Source organism: Lethenteron reissneri, chromosome 39 (genome assembly GCF_015708825.2).
Source record: "Lethenteron reissneri isolate LAM-NWPU_2019-01 chromosome 39, ASM1570882v1, whole genome shotgun sequence".
NCBI classification, from domain to species: Eukaryota; Metazoa; Chordata; class Hyperoartia; order Petromyzontiformes; family Petromyzontidae; genus Lethenteron; species Lethenteron reissneri.
In genome coordinates this window covers 3,866,676-3,880,382 of record NC_083817.1, presented here as the reverse complement: position 1 = coordinate 3,880,382, position 13,707 = coordinate 3,866,676, and the positions used below count along the sequence as shown (strand labels likewise).

The following is a 13,707-nucleotide window of genomic DNA, read 5'->3' as shown; positions in this document are numbered from 1 at the left end:
TAGGGAACTATGCAGCCCAATTATGAAGCTCGTTTTAATTAGTGGGGGCTCCCTGCCCCCAGCCAGTCGGGCTGCCCTCAAACAGTTTTGATATCACAGGATCAACGCAGAAGAGAGGGGTTTTGATATCACGGGATCAACGCAGAAGAGAGGGGAGCCATTGCTGGCGTCTATTGCTTCGATCAAAAATCTGTTTTTTATGAATTAGAAGAAGAAGAGACTAAAAAATATATTAGAACTTTGGATAGTGTAAATCCAAAGCAACACGTAATATTACATTTCTTTATCTTAAAATTCACAATCACCTCCCCTCCAGGGAGGGAGAGGAGGGGAGGGAGGGGAGGGAGGGGAGGGAGGTCCATGCCCGTGGAGCCGTACAATAGGGCACAGGACCCAAGCTGTGGTGTGGGCCATGCCAGGAACAGCTCGGCACGGCTCAGGTTATGTTTCTAATTGTCGTGGAATGGCGGCAGCTGTCAGTGGGCCTTGCCGCGCTGTTAGCACCAATGTTGTCAGAAAGAGTTCAAGCCCTGCTCTTGCGTTGAGCCTGCGAGAGTCGGTGCCGTGCGTAAGGAGCAGTCTCTCTGGCAATCTCTCGTTTCAAGAGACTTCCACGGCAATTGCGAACGTTCGAAATAACCCACGGCCTCCTCTGGGCGACCGTACAGGTGTGTGACATTTAAAAGCGTAACCAGTTTTTTTTTTTTAAGAGAAAGGCCAGTTAGACCCAAAGGCTCAGCCTGCCCCCCTTCCCTCCCGCTGCCTTATAATTTCAAGCGTTTTACTCTCACCAACGAACCCAATGCCCCCCCCTCTCCTCGATTCTCTTAAAAATTCACGAGATGCAAACTTTGCGCTATTCCCCACCACGACCGCCTGAGTGGAATTCCGCAAACGCCCGACTGTTCCAGAACGTGTCCCATCGTCGTTGTTGAAACGAGCCAACGGAAGAACCTCTCTACCACGGCGGCACATCTTGCCCTTCCAGCCGCCCTGAAACGTTGTTTCTCTCTCTCTCCCTCCCTCCCTCGAAAACGAGCACCGTTTGCGTCCCCTCTGGATCTGACTATTCCGTATGCGACGTAGCACAATTGCAAACGGTTTGTCACCTGCCACGGTGACGACCTCGAGGTGGTGTGAACGTATGCGTCGAGCCAGCTTTAGAAATGTTGATGTCTACCGTGACCCTGTAAGCGTGACCTTGGTCCGAGTGCGGTGGGGAGCGATATATAAAAACTCAGTGTGAAACGAAATTTGACAAATGTTAAACGCTGAACAGAACGAGTCGCGATGCGATCTGCTTTTCTCTAAACGTGAATTCTGCTCTGACTCTCACCTCGCGTGTGTTTTTTTTTTATATGAGTAAAGGCTGTGAATGCCGATCACTTTATTCTTGTATTCATGTACGCTATACATTTTGTCACGGACTCCTCCAACTTCTGCCGGCCGTTTATACATCATCACACGAAGCTGGAACATGTTGAAATAGGGAGACCGCAGCAGATCAGTCACTGTATTGAACATAGTCATTGACTCACTAAAAATGTTTAGAAGGGGGGCTGAACCTTGAGTATCCCCCCCACACACACACTAATACTACAGGGTTAGTGCCTAACGAGAACAATGTGTGTTAGGGCTCATTGATGTGTTCATATCTGTGTGTAGTCAATTGTCAATCAAACATGGGGGGGAAGGGGGGGGGGATGTACGTCGTGCCAATATAATATCGTGGATACGTCGATTCATCAGGGGCCGACTCAATTATCTGCCCTTGCGATGCAATGGTTGATCGCGATTCAGGGTCATGAATCAAGGATCAATTATTGGTTCGTCTTTCACCCAGTTTGTCGCAGATTGTTCTATCCACATCATGTGATGGAATGAGATGAAATCCATTCCGAAATTTCACTGGGCAGTGCTATGGAACGGCCCGCAGAAGTAAATGTCATAGAACTACTTATGAATATCTAGTTAAGTGACTTGTCCACGCCAATGCGAGGACTTTCCCACCTGCCCTGCTCCAGATAAAAACGTTCATCACACGGCATTCCAACTGATAACGTTCAATCTTTCATCTAGAATTTGGCCAAATTCAGGGAAAATATAATTTTACGGTTTCAGTGATGATGACTGAGGCCGTGAAATCGCTAGACTTGACAACCTATTTCAGTCACAGGTGGCTGCTTGTAGTCAAACCCAGGATATCAGTCGTGGCAGCTCTATGCTCTGACCTCTGAGCCAACTGGAACTCTCTAAGAATCCATTCTCTTTTTAGTATTGTGATAAATGTAGTGGCTTCCAGTGGCATGAAGGGGTCACGTGAACCTATTACTTACAACATACAGTATATGAATTGAAGTGCATCGATTCCTACGCACGTGATTCGATGCATGAATCGTGAGCTAGAGAATCAATATTGATCGATTAATCAGTGCGTTGTCACCTCGCCTGCTAGTTTAAATTCATAAAATACAGGCCCATGGTAATAAATAATAAATGTGGTTTTCCTATTGGTCATCCCTCACCTGTGGCATCCCTGAGGGTTCCTTTCAGTTGTGGGTCCCCTGCAGAGGATCTTGATTCAGTCCTGTTTCAATATCACCTCTCGGCATCCTCCACCAGTAATAAGACAAGTCTTGAACGCTCCAATCTTGTATTAATCTCTCTAACGTTCGCCAATTTTTTGTTGTAGGGTTGCTGCATCCTCCAATGCTGCGTCTTCTGTCTTGGTTCTCGTGCGAGCCACCGCACCGCGGCACGCACATTGTGCGAGATGAATATATTTGACACCCTCTTATTAAAATGTATTTCATCTGGTTTTTTTTTCTCTTCAAGAACATGTTTTTTTAAAACTACTGCACCATGGCAGGTGTACTAAATAAACACAAATCATAAGTACCCTTTACCGAAAGACACAATTCAAAAAAATATGCACTCATCGTCATAATACATTGTTCTTTAAACGTGTGTTTAAGTGAAAAATCGTACACTATTGTTGTACTAGGTTTTCTCACACGTGGAGGAATGTTGTTCATCAGGCTGACTGTGGCACTGTAGAATCCCACAAAGCTATTCGTTCAGCTTGGACTACCTTTCAATCGAATTTCAAGATATACAAACAATCCTAAACTCACCTCAGAAAAACTAATGGAAATAATGTGTTAAAGATGAAGGTACAGCCCTCCAACTGCTTGGTCACACAGCTGCTGGCCTTAAGGTCTTCACTACACGGAACTCAAGAGAGAGGGTTTCGAGAGGGTGTTTGGCCTATTCATCCAGACATCTTGGCAGACGTCGGCGTACCAAACCATCTACACTGCTGCACTCATTTATCCTGCCGGGTGAAAAGACGAGGCTCTTGCACCCATGGACAATTCTTCGTGGTGCCCTTTGATGCATCGCAAACACTCATCGTCGCAAACTCGGGCCCTGTACAAGCCTCGAGTTCCATCGTAAACCACCGTCAAAGCCTCGAGTGAGCTCGGGTGCAGGGCGCGTGTCAACGGCAGCGTGGGTCGCCCTGTTCCCCGCTCGCTGCCGAGTTCCAGCGGCTGTGGCCGGCGGCGGTTGACTTCTTGCAGCCGATCCGATTGCCACAGAGCGTCAGACATTCACTTCCACTAATCATGGCTGTCATTGGCAGCTCTGTGCTCATTAGCTGGCCTCGTCGTAGTGCAAACGACCGGGAAGATATAGTTTAACGTGTACAAACGAGGTGGACCAGGAGGGACATACTTATAATGACGAATGTGACAACAAGAAAAAAAAACCTCACTGCATTGCACAAAACAGCAATAATGGCCACTAAAATGTGAGGTTGCATGGCACTATGTGATATATATATATATATATCCCAGTTCTTGCTGCACCTTGCTTCAACGAGAAAAATATCCACGGTTAGATTTCTAACCTTGGAAAGTTATCACTGCAGCAGAGGTGTTATTTACTAGAGCAAGCCAATAATCCTGCACAGGGTGCCTGAGCAGCACAATACATAAATCTTCCAGTGTTGTGTGGATCGGGTGGGAAGGGGTGGGGGTGGTGGCTGATGGTGGTGGTGGTGGGGTAAGAGGCTCAGCCCAGAGTATGAGCAAGCAAAATTATTGTAAATTACAGAACTTACTGCAACGGGGTTTCGGATCGAGCTACGCCTCCCTCCCCCACAACCCTTTGCCAACGCGAGATTTACCGCGGACAGAGCTAAGTGCATCGGGGGGAAACATTCGTAATGCATTAACTTACCGCCTGCGCCGTGCATATTAAACCGGAATAAGGTTTCCCCTTGGGGGTCCCGCCTTTTGTCGTATCCATGCACCCTTCCCCTCGAGAGAGAGAGAGAGAGAGCCTTGCATTACCCCATTCAGTCACGGGAGCGACCCGCTAACATGATTGAATCTCTGGAAGGTGCCATTCTCTGTAATACAAGGATGGGGGGGGGGGTGTGGAAATTGGCTTTCATTAGAATCGACCATGTACTGAGAAAGGGCTCTGCAAATCAATCCAGCCGGTGCGTGCTGCCTGAGTTTCCCCCCACCACCGCCACCACCACCACCGCCAGCCCCGCGGAAACAATGATGCGAGTGCCGTGCGTGCAGGAGGACGGCGCTGCTTCTCATAGGCCCCCTCGTTAGGCCCTTTTGTTGTTGTTGTTGGCAATCGTCTGCGGCCGGACCTAAGCCCGCTCGCGGTCTCCTCCCTTTTGTTGGTTCCACAACAAAATGCAAATGTTGACCTACGGAATTTTTTTTTAAACCAATTTCATTTCGGAAACAAAAGCAAAATGAGCGTCGTGCAGTTCGCCGCGTGACTTGCCAGTGCCGTGAAGAGATGTGACACTGCGGTGCTGGGCTTCTAATCAGCTGTCTGCTTAGCACCTTCAGTTGCTGAATTTAACTCTCTTTTTTTGGCAATCGTGATGGGGGGTTGGTTGTTTTTTTACCTCTTTTTTTTACCTCTTCTATTTTTTCAGCTGTGTTTTCAGAAGTAGGTAAATGGGCTTACGGACTAAAGGATGTGGTGAAAACCAGGATGTTTTTTTTTTCTAAAGTCAGAGGGCAAAGGAGGTCAACAAGCAATGCTTTTATGTTTTCGTTAATGGAAGCTCATCAAGGGTGATACGGGCCTTTGTAAGATGGCTAGAGGGAGGCTTTCCAGTCGATGCTTTGCATGCACAGGTGCACATGGCTCCAGTATCCAACAAATGCTCTTGCCATGCAGAGCACGCGATTTTTATTTTACGTCAGGTGATTTATGCGTGGGCTCAAGTGTTGCCAGTTCTCTTTCTTCCATCAGAGAATGACGCAACTACTTCAATTTTTGCCACGTGCAAAATTGAGGGGCCATTTTTATTTCGTGTGCAAAGCGTCACAGCGCGAAGATTTTAAAAACATATTTTACCTTGACAACTGTGACTTTTAAGTTGCGATGAGTGTATTGATTTTTTTTTACAAAATGTTCACCTCACACTGAACATAGGTGCGGAGTATTCTATGCAAATTAATAGCAAGCGCTATTCATTCATGTAAATGGAATTGATTAGTCAATAGTATGCGCTTGCTTGCTATTTTACTTTGTGCTCTGTGCACCATCTCTTGTTTAAATCCTCCCTCTCTGTGAGAGTTCCACATCGCCAGACGACGTTTAGGGGAAAACAAAACAAGAATCAAAAGGGGGGTTTCTTCCTGCTTCTTGCTCGTTATCGGTAAATGGTTCGGCTAATGCTAAACCGACAGCGTTGAACAATCGCGGGCAAATTGAGAGGCACCTATGCATGCCTAACCAGGTGCTTAACTGCACAATGAACGGAGTAATTGTGTTCGGCTCTGCCCGTTTGAATCGAGTTATTGGATATGCAGTGTCGCTGCGTTGAAGGCTGATGGTTTAAATTAGCAGCAGCGTAATCAGAAAAATGATTAACATGTCTACCGCCGCATAAAATACAAGCGTAAGGAGCTGCTGTGTTTTTAACCTTAGGTGTGGCAATACTATTTATCCTATAATTACGCCCGTAAACACAATATATCCATGTAAAGAAAGCAAATGCCCCATTTTATATTCATTAGTCATGTTTAGCGGCGCTACTCATTTGTAAAGGGCGTTAGATGAGGCTGCGGTCTTTTATGCGATGATTATTATATCCTTCGGCTTTGTACACTTTTGTTATTTAATCATTGCTTCGTCTGCCTTTGTTGATTTTTTTTGGTCATAACTAAAAGAAATTAAAATGACAACACCTCAATTTGTATGGCCTAATGTGCCGACGACTGTGATCCGTGTAACGGCTCCGTGAAACCGAGACAGGCTGAGGTTGGTTTGATGTCTCGTCGTCAGAGAGCGACCTTAACCCTTTCACGAGAACGCACACGGAGCATTCTCTGTCCAAACCGCACGGTCTCCCATTGGCATTTTTCACACTTGACAAAATTCCGCCAAAGTTAATCAATCACTAAAATGTAATAATCTGGTTTCTCTATCCGTCATGAAAATGTTGCACTTTCCAATGAGCGATGCTAAGCTACTGATGAGTCCTGTGCTACTGTGTCCAGGGCCGAATTAATGCAGAATAATAAATGTTTTAAACAAGAGATGGTTCATACTCTTTGGGTCTTTCGTGACTTTACCGAAAGACCCAAATGGTATGAATGCCTGCAGTCACGAAAGCTTTAAATCAAGATTTAAGAGATGGTTAAATTTGCCGATTTATTTTGAGAAAAATTACTGATATTTAACGGGGCCTTACAGCCATAACAGCCAACGATTATCACAATCATCGTCAGCCATGGTCAGTCCACCGCTGGATGAAAGCCTCCCCTAAGTTTACACCATCTCTCCAACGTTCGTGCATGGTCATTCACTTTGCACCTGCACACAAGTTGATTTTATCGTTCCATCTCCTCGGAGGACGGGCTGTTGAATGCAATTATGTTCCTTCGCTGCCACTCCGTTAGTATTCTTCGCGATCGGATGTCATTTGTTCAAGCAACATGTCCCAAAAAAGCCCAATTGCACGTCTTATCGGATTCAATTACGTCTTAACCTGTTGTGAACTCTTTAATTTGTGTTCCTATTTCTGTCTCTAGATTTAATTTCAAGCATGCATCGCTCCGTGCTTGTCTGTGCACTTTTAATGTTTCGTGAAATGTTAAAGCTTTTGCTTCATTAATTGTCATCGACCATGTCTCTGAAACATCTGTCATAGCAGGCTGTACACATGATTAAAAACTTTCCTATTTAGGCCCGTTGCTACCAAAATGCCATGAGTGCGTTTATTTCAGACAACAATCTTGATGAATTAAATAAAATATATGTTTTCAATATACAAACAGCTCAATATTATATATATGTTATGAATAAAGCTTGAGAAGGGACATCAAAGAGCGGCTGCCACCTGTTAGTAATCCCCTTGAAAATCTGCAGACTTTAGATAGCACATTTCGCATATATTTACACAACCTATCATCGCCAAAGAAATTCCATTCCAGTATTTGTATTCTTTTAACACCAGCTCCACTCTCTAGAGTTACCCCCACCACCGACCCCGCACACCCCCCTACTTCGTGTTAATCTCTGAGTTGAGAAAAAAAAATGTTAATAAGAAAAAGTTCCATATCACAGCGGCGACAGAAGAACCGCTGCGAAGGCGACCCTTGAGTTCGACCACGCGCGAGCGAGTGTCATTTGTTACACTGAACCACGTGGGTCGCTTGACCACACGGAGATGTGTCAAGGCAGCGGGCCTCCGCAGATGCTCATAGTGGAAATGACTTCGAGATGGGCACAATCACAGGGCACCCATCCTACCTCGCTCTACAGGCAGACACAACACTACCGCACTCATGCCGACCTCTTCTGAATGTTTTACCTGTGCAGTATGCGGTGCACTCTTAACCCTCACGCAGGCAATTCCTCCAGCGAATGGCTGATATTCAAATTTAGACTTGGCTTTGGGTGGATTTCATTTTCTACCAACAGCTGCTCCATCACTTCCAGCAATAGGTCAGCATTGGGTGGCGCTTTAGACCCCCATTTAAAAGAATTAGCAAAACAATCCACTGTTTGTTTTTGTTTAGGAAAAAAAACGTCGTGAAAGCACGACTGGCACTGCCCGAAGAGATAAAGGGTTCTCATTTTCGAGCCATAAAACAAATGCAATGCATTAGGGCCTAGGATGAGATTAAAACAATATATTCAAGGTGAAAACCTCAACACACGCTTGACAAAATACGTGTAATGTCCGGCACGGTTTGCTATTTAGCCGAGACTATTTGTTTTTGTTATTGTGAAGCAACTGTAGATGAGTTTCGGGGGGTTAACACCCACGATTTCTGGATTGTGTCTCGAAATCTTGGTTGGTTTGTTTTTAAATCCTTTATATTAAGTTCGCTTGCTTGCTTGCTTGCGTGCTTGAGTGCTTGCTTGCTTGCTTGCGACCGTGCAAATCTTTCGGTCGTTTTTTAACCCACTTTCCGTGATCCAATCGAGCTGACCTTTTGCACACAGACTCGTTGTGCGAGACAATTTATGTTCGTGAATTTTTTTTTTTTAATTTTACACTGTTTAGAGAAAACAAATTTAATATTTAATTACCAATTGCTTAATACTGGCAGACAACCATCTGACCCATAGGTGGCAGCTATCTCAAGCCAGAGGACGAGAGGACTCTAGCCGCCACACATATAAAGGATTTAGAGTGAAAAACTTTGTTTTTACGGGTTATACTTGTTTTTCTCTCCATTTTGCACTCCTATCGTGTTTTTGTTTTATTGTTTGTTGCTGTAACTTGCTGACATGCCCATACTGGAAAGCTCATCGGATTCCTCCTGCAGTCTCAATAAAGCTTACGAATTTGTGTCACGAGGGTACATGCCGGGCACGGTGCAGATTCGAACGAAATCCAAAAAAGCTCTTTGTCCATCCGCAGCTTTAAAAAAAAAACAAATCTGACAGCCGCATTAGAAAATTATTATTTTTTGTGATTAAAATATCAAGCGTTTTTTTTTTTGCTAAATTCCTCGCAGGGACGCTTAATGAAACAATGGCCCCTGAAATCCAATCAAAAAGGTCCACCCCACGCTGTCAGCACCCCATTGCTGAAGATTCGCACGCGCAACGGATTCCACTGGCGTCTTTCGGTTTGTGCTGCACAGTCGCGTTTGAGCACGTTTTTTCGACAGTCCATTCCGTGGCATCTGTGCATGTAACAATTTAGTTGTTTATTCTCATGATTATAATTGAGATAATTTCTTCTGGGAAACGTATTTTTTTTTTATTAAAGGCCATCTCTCTCTCTCTCGCCGGTAAAACATATATACCGATCATAGAATGAGAAGGTACGGGCATGATTGTTCTGCGCAGAAATGGTCTCTGGCAGAACTGACCCACTTCATGTTTACCTCCCATGCAGCCGGTACGTTCCCCACCGTGGGGCTTTCGCGGCACGCGCGACCACGTGCGTCGGTCGTGTCCCCCAAAGTAACCCGGACGGCGTCGCGACGAAATCAAACTGGCTCCGTCGACTCGGCTGCGATGGTACAACGTCGCTAATCTGGCAAAGTGGATCACACCGAGCTGATAAAAAAGTGAACCTTGGCATTACACACCCAACAAGTGCACCGTGCGGCAGCGAGGGATATCCGAACCGGCTCTGAGCCGCTTGGACCCATGCCCTGGCATCCCTTCATCAACCTGCACTGAGCAGCGTGATGACAGTGTGGTCAACAAACCCCCTTTTCCCAAGAGACATGGGGAGGCCTTCTTCCTGCAAGTGAACTGACAAGGGGCGAAACCGTGGTCATTACCCTTATTTTTAAATGAAATCTGTATAAAGAAGGTGATGATTGAGAACAAAATATTATTGTTTACAACATTCGTAAGTTCACACATGCAGGGTGTAAATTGGAAACAGGAAGACGTGGCATGGTGTGAATAAACGGGTTCGTCTTTTTTGGGCAAATGCGCTCACTCCGGCATGAATGCACTCGCCGCAGTCCGCGTTGCAAATGGAACCATCAATTTTCATTACGTATAAAAAATATAATGGCGGTCTTTAATGCTTGCCGGAATGCCTAATGTCCTTCAAGTGAAAATGTCTCTCTCGAGCACAGGTATGTGGCATGGACATGTGAGTGAGCCCCGCAAATTCTGGCAGCATGTATGTACGTGGAACTTATTTCGCACCTCGCGGGGAAAGGACAACAGACTAAACACACACAAAAAAGCAGTTCTAAAGAAATTAGTTTTCAATCTTACATTTTAAAAGTGCATAGCTCCAGCGACTGCCTAATATCGGAACGAAGAGCGTTCCAGACGGCCGCAGCAGCGCGCGTGAAAGCGCGCGATGCGGTGGCAGCATTTGCTCCGGCTCACGATCCTGGCATCTTGTTCCCTTTCCCACATGATGCCCTGTATCTCTATCATCTCAACATTACTCCCCCCCCCCCCCGCCCTGTCTCGGCCACTAGCATCCCCCACACTGAGCCTCTCCCTGTAGGTCTGCCACTACTCTACGCATACTACATAATGGGTCTCTTTAATTGCACTTCTTTCTATTGCACAAACAAAGGCATCATTGTTCTCAATGCGTACCGCTAAGCATAATTACAGGTCCTTTCAACATATCTTAAGGATCACACAGGCACCATTCTTCGCGCATTAATTACACCTTTGCCATACGGCACAAAGGAGGGCTTGGCAGTCTCACCTTGCGTCACTTGCAAAGGTGCACGGGGGATCGTAGCGTGTTGCCATTATAGTGATGGGGCCGGGGCCAGTTGTTCGTCGCGCACGCGCGAGGGGCGCGCTCCTCGGGGACAAGATTATAATTCTGGCAGGGATGTGGAGAAAACAAAGAATGGGAAGGAGGGCACACTGGCTGGACTTCCACGTCGCCAAATACGAGGAGGTGGCAACCGCGAGCGTGCCAGTAGGCGAGTGGACGTTCAATGCACGAGAGAGTGCACAAAGAAGGAGGCTGCTGCTGCTGCCACATCTGCCACTCGGCAACTCGGAGAGTCGCCAGCAACCGCCTTTGCATTCTTGCGAATTTAAACCGGGGAAGCTGCATTCACGGAGAATACGCGATCATTTCCATTCGTATACGCCGAGACAAATAAAACCATCGCGTGCATTAAAAATGCAATGCTGTGATTTACTTTGTGTTTTTTTTTACGACGTGGACTGCATTAACACTGCTGTTTGCCAAATGCGTAAATGCTTCCCAATATGCGTTTGAAGATTGCGCTTGCACTGAAGATTATTCGGGGATGCTGCCGTGGTACAATGGTTAGCACGCTGCACTGGAAATCCGGAGGTTACCCATTTTGATTCAATCTCCTGGTGTGGTGGCTGAATAATGGGCCGGTTTCTTAACCCCTTCACCCTGCCTCTCGTCTCCCCAGTAGCATAACAGGGAGCGTTGCAGTCGATCTTCAGGATGCTGTGTAGTGGAGTAAAGTATGGGCATATCCAACTCTTCCGAGATGTCTCGCCAGTGTGGATGAGTAGGCCTAATATCCTCTTGTATGTATGTTGGACTTATTTCGCACCGTTCATCGCCAACCGCGCTAATCGGAGGTCCTTCTGTGATCAGTCACTCAAGCTACTTATTGCAGTTTTGCACCTTTAGCTTTTGCAGGTTTCACCTTGTTAACAACTGGTCGCAGGTAAACCGTGATATTCTATGGTGGCACTCGCTTTGTGAACGGGGTCACGTGGCTGCTTCACCTGTAAGCCCTCGTTATATGCAATGGGATTCGATACAGTTTATAAGTACAAAGTCACACTTTCATCAAATGAATGAGGGCAACAACTATCCATTATAGACACATGAAAAAAAAAAACACGGTCCACAGCTGGTGCATCATTAACATAACAAACCAAATGCTCTGACATGAATATGCTTATTTAATTTTCCAAGTGGCCGCGGGCAATGATTTTGGCACGTGCAATTCAACTACCAGGGCGAACCGTGCCGGAATTAATATACGAATAACGTTGTTTGTTTCTTCTCAAATATTAAGGCGGGATCGCAAAGAACACGCGCACTGTTCGTTTTATTTTTGTTTCAAAGCTGTTCGTCTCCGGCATTTCTCTTCTCTTTCACCCCCCCCCCCCCCCCCACACTTCTGGTGTTACATGAAGCGTGCGATGAATGCAACCGTTTGGGCGTACGGCCTGTATTCACTCTCACATGTATTGTCTCGAATATGTCTCGATATTGTTTCTTTTTTCTAAACGTTCATTGTTGAAGTCCGTCCCCCCCGTCCCCCATCCAGGAGATCGCTTTCATTTCTGTTGCTCAACTTTTCCCGTAATGTGCGTGGTGGTGCAATGCGCCACTCTCATTTTGACCGGGAGACAAACGCGGCATCCTTCGGTTCATATCAATAATAAGAACAAGAATTTCATTTTATATCGCATCGTTCCTGCAATTGCATCGCACAACATCAATTAGCCCCTTACACATATGATGCAAAAACAGAGCCCCACTAGTTAGCAAATCAAAAACTGAAAGATGAATACATGAATAACGATGAAATAAATGAAAAAAAAGAAGAGGATGTGTCATGCATTGGACTGAAATACAAAGCTTAATGTCGCTGACGTTACAAAGCTACAGCTACGCCTGAAAAACGTTGTGGCTTTTGTCTCAGAGTAAGGTCATGAATAAAAATAGTAATGCTTTATTTAACAAGGAAAAACCCCAACAGATTCACATCTCATTTGCAATGGGTGTCCCTGGCAAGGTGACAGACACACTTTCTTTCCAAGCAAAATTCACAAAATCGGCTAAACACAGCTCGTTCATATAGCTCACTAGAGGAGAATAATATTGTTCAAGTGAAAGCAAAACATTGTTTTTAATGAATAAGAACATTAACCGCGCGAGGTTAGCTTTGATACACCCACACTCGTCAGTGTGTATGTGTTCAACAGTGACGCCCAGAACCACACTCACCACTGATGTCACCATTCACAGGGGACTCAATCTCAGGTAACCGAGTTTGCAGTGCAGTGTGGCTCACCACCGCTTTCTCCCCCCCACCCTCTGCCTACGCTGTTGTAAAGCCATATTCATAACCCTACAGTTCATAGAAGGCACATACGTCGGTTAAACACATCCATATGCTATACACACATAAACAAAGATAAATATATACACATACAGACCGTCGGGGGCACGTGCTGCTATTGGGCACCTATTAAGGCAGGCACAGCGCACGAGTGGGTGGTGTGGCCAGAACCTGCCGCTGCTGCCTTTGTCTCCCTAGTCTCTGATGTTTACACATCGCATCAGGTATTCGTTTAAGGATGAGTCAACCTCAACGAGACTCAAGCACCCGATCTGATATCACTCGCCTCTGACATTGGCTGCGGCCAGGAGTCGAATTCAAATTCGGCGGATTTGCAGCGCGGTGCAGTGCTAATCGCTGTGCATCCACCCCAAACACGCGCACGTACAACATAGATGGAGGTTTATCCCATACAAAACCAATTATAGAGTGTACTAAAAAAAAACAAGCATTTTAACTGGAACGAGACGCAAGCTAGCCCGAGTACTGCCATCCCTTCCCTCGGCAAGACACCTTTTCTGATTGGCCCAGAGAGCTGTAAGATGGTACAGAAGTGCGTTTTTTGTGAAACAAGACGTGAAAACCATTCCCGATAAGCAAGCTCCTCACTCGTGATAAATAAATCATCGCCGGTTGC

The 13,707-nt window shown here is 45.8% G+C and overlaps 2 protein-coding genes across 2 annotated transcripts in view; one reads left to right on the top strand and one right to left on the bottom strand.

Moving 5' to 3' along the window:
* RPL37 (ribosomal protein L37) overlaps positions 1-13,707 on the top strand; it is a 326,668-nt gene that overhangs the window by 119,169 nt on the left and 193,792 nt on the right. The gene's annotated exons all lie outside the window — the stretch shown is intronic.
* LOC133351908 (receptor-type tyrosine-protein phosphatase delta-like) overlaps positions 1-13,707 on the bottom strand; it is a 440,533-nt gene that overhangs the window by 423,908 nt on the left and 2,918 nt on the right. The window lies entirely within an intron of this gene.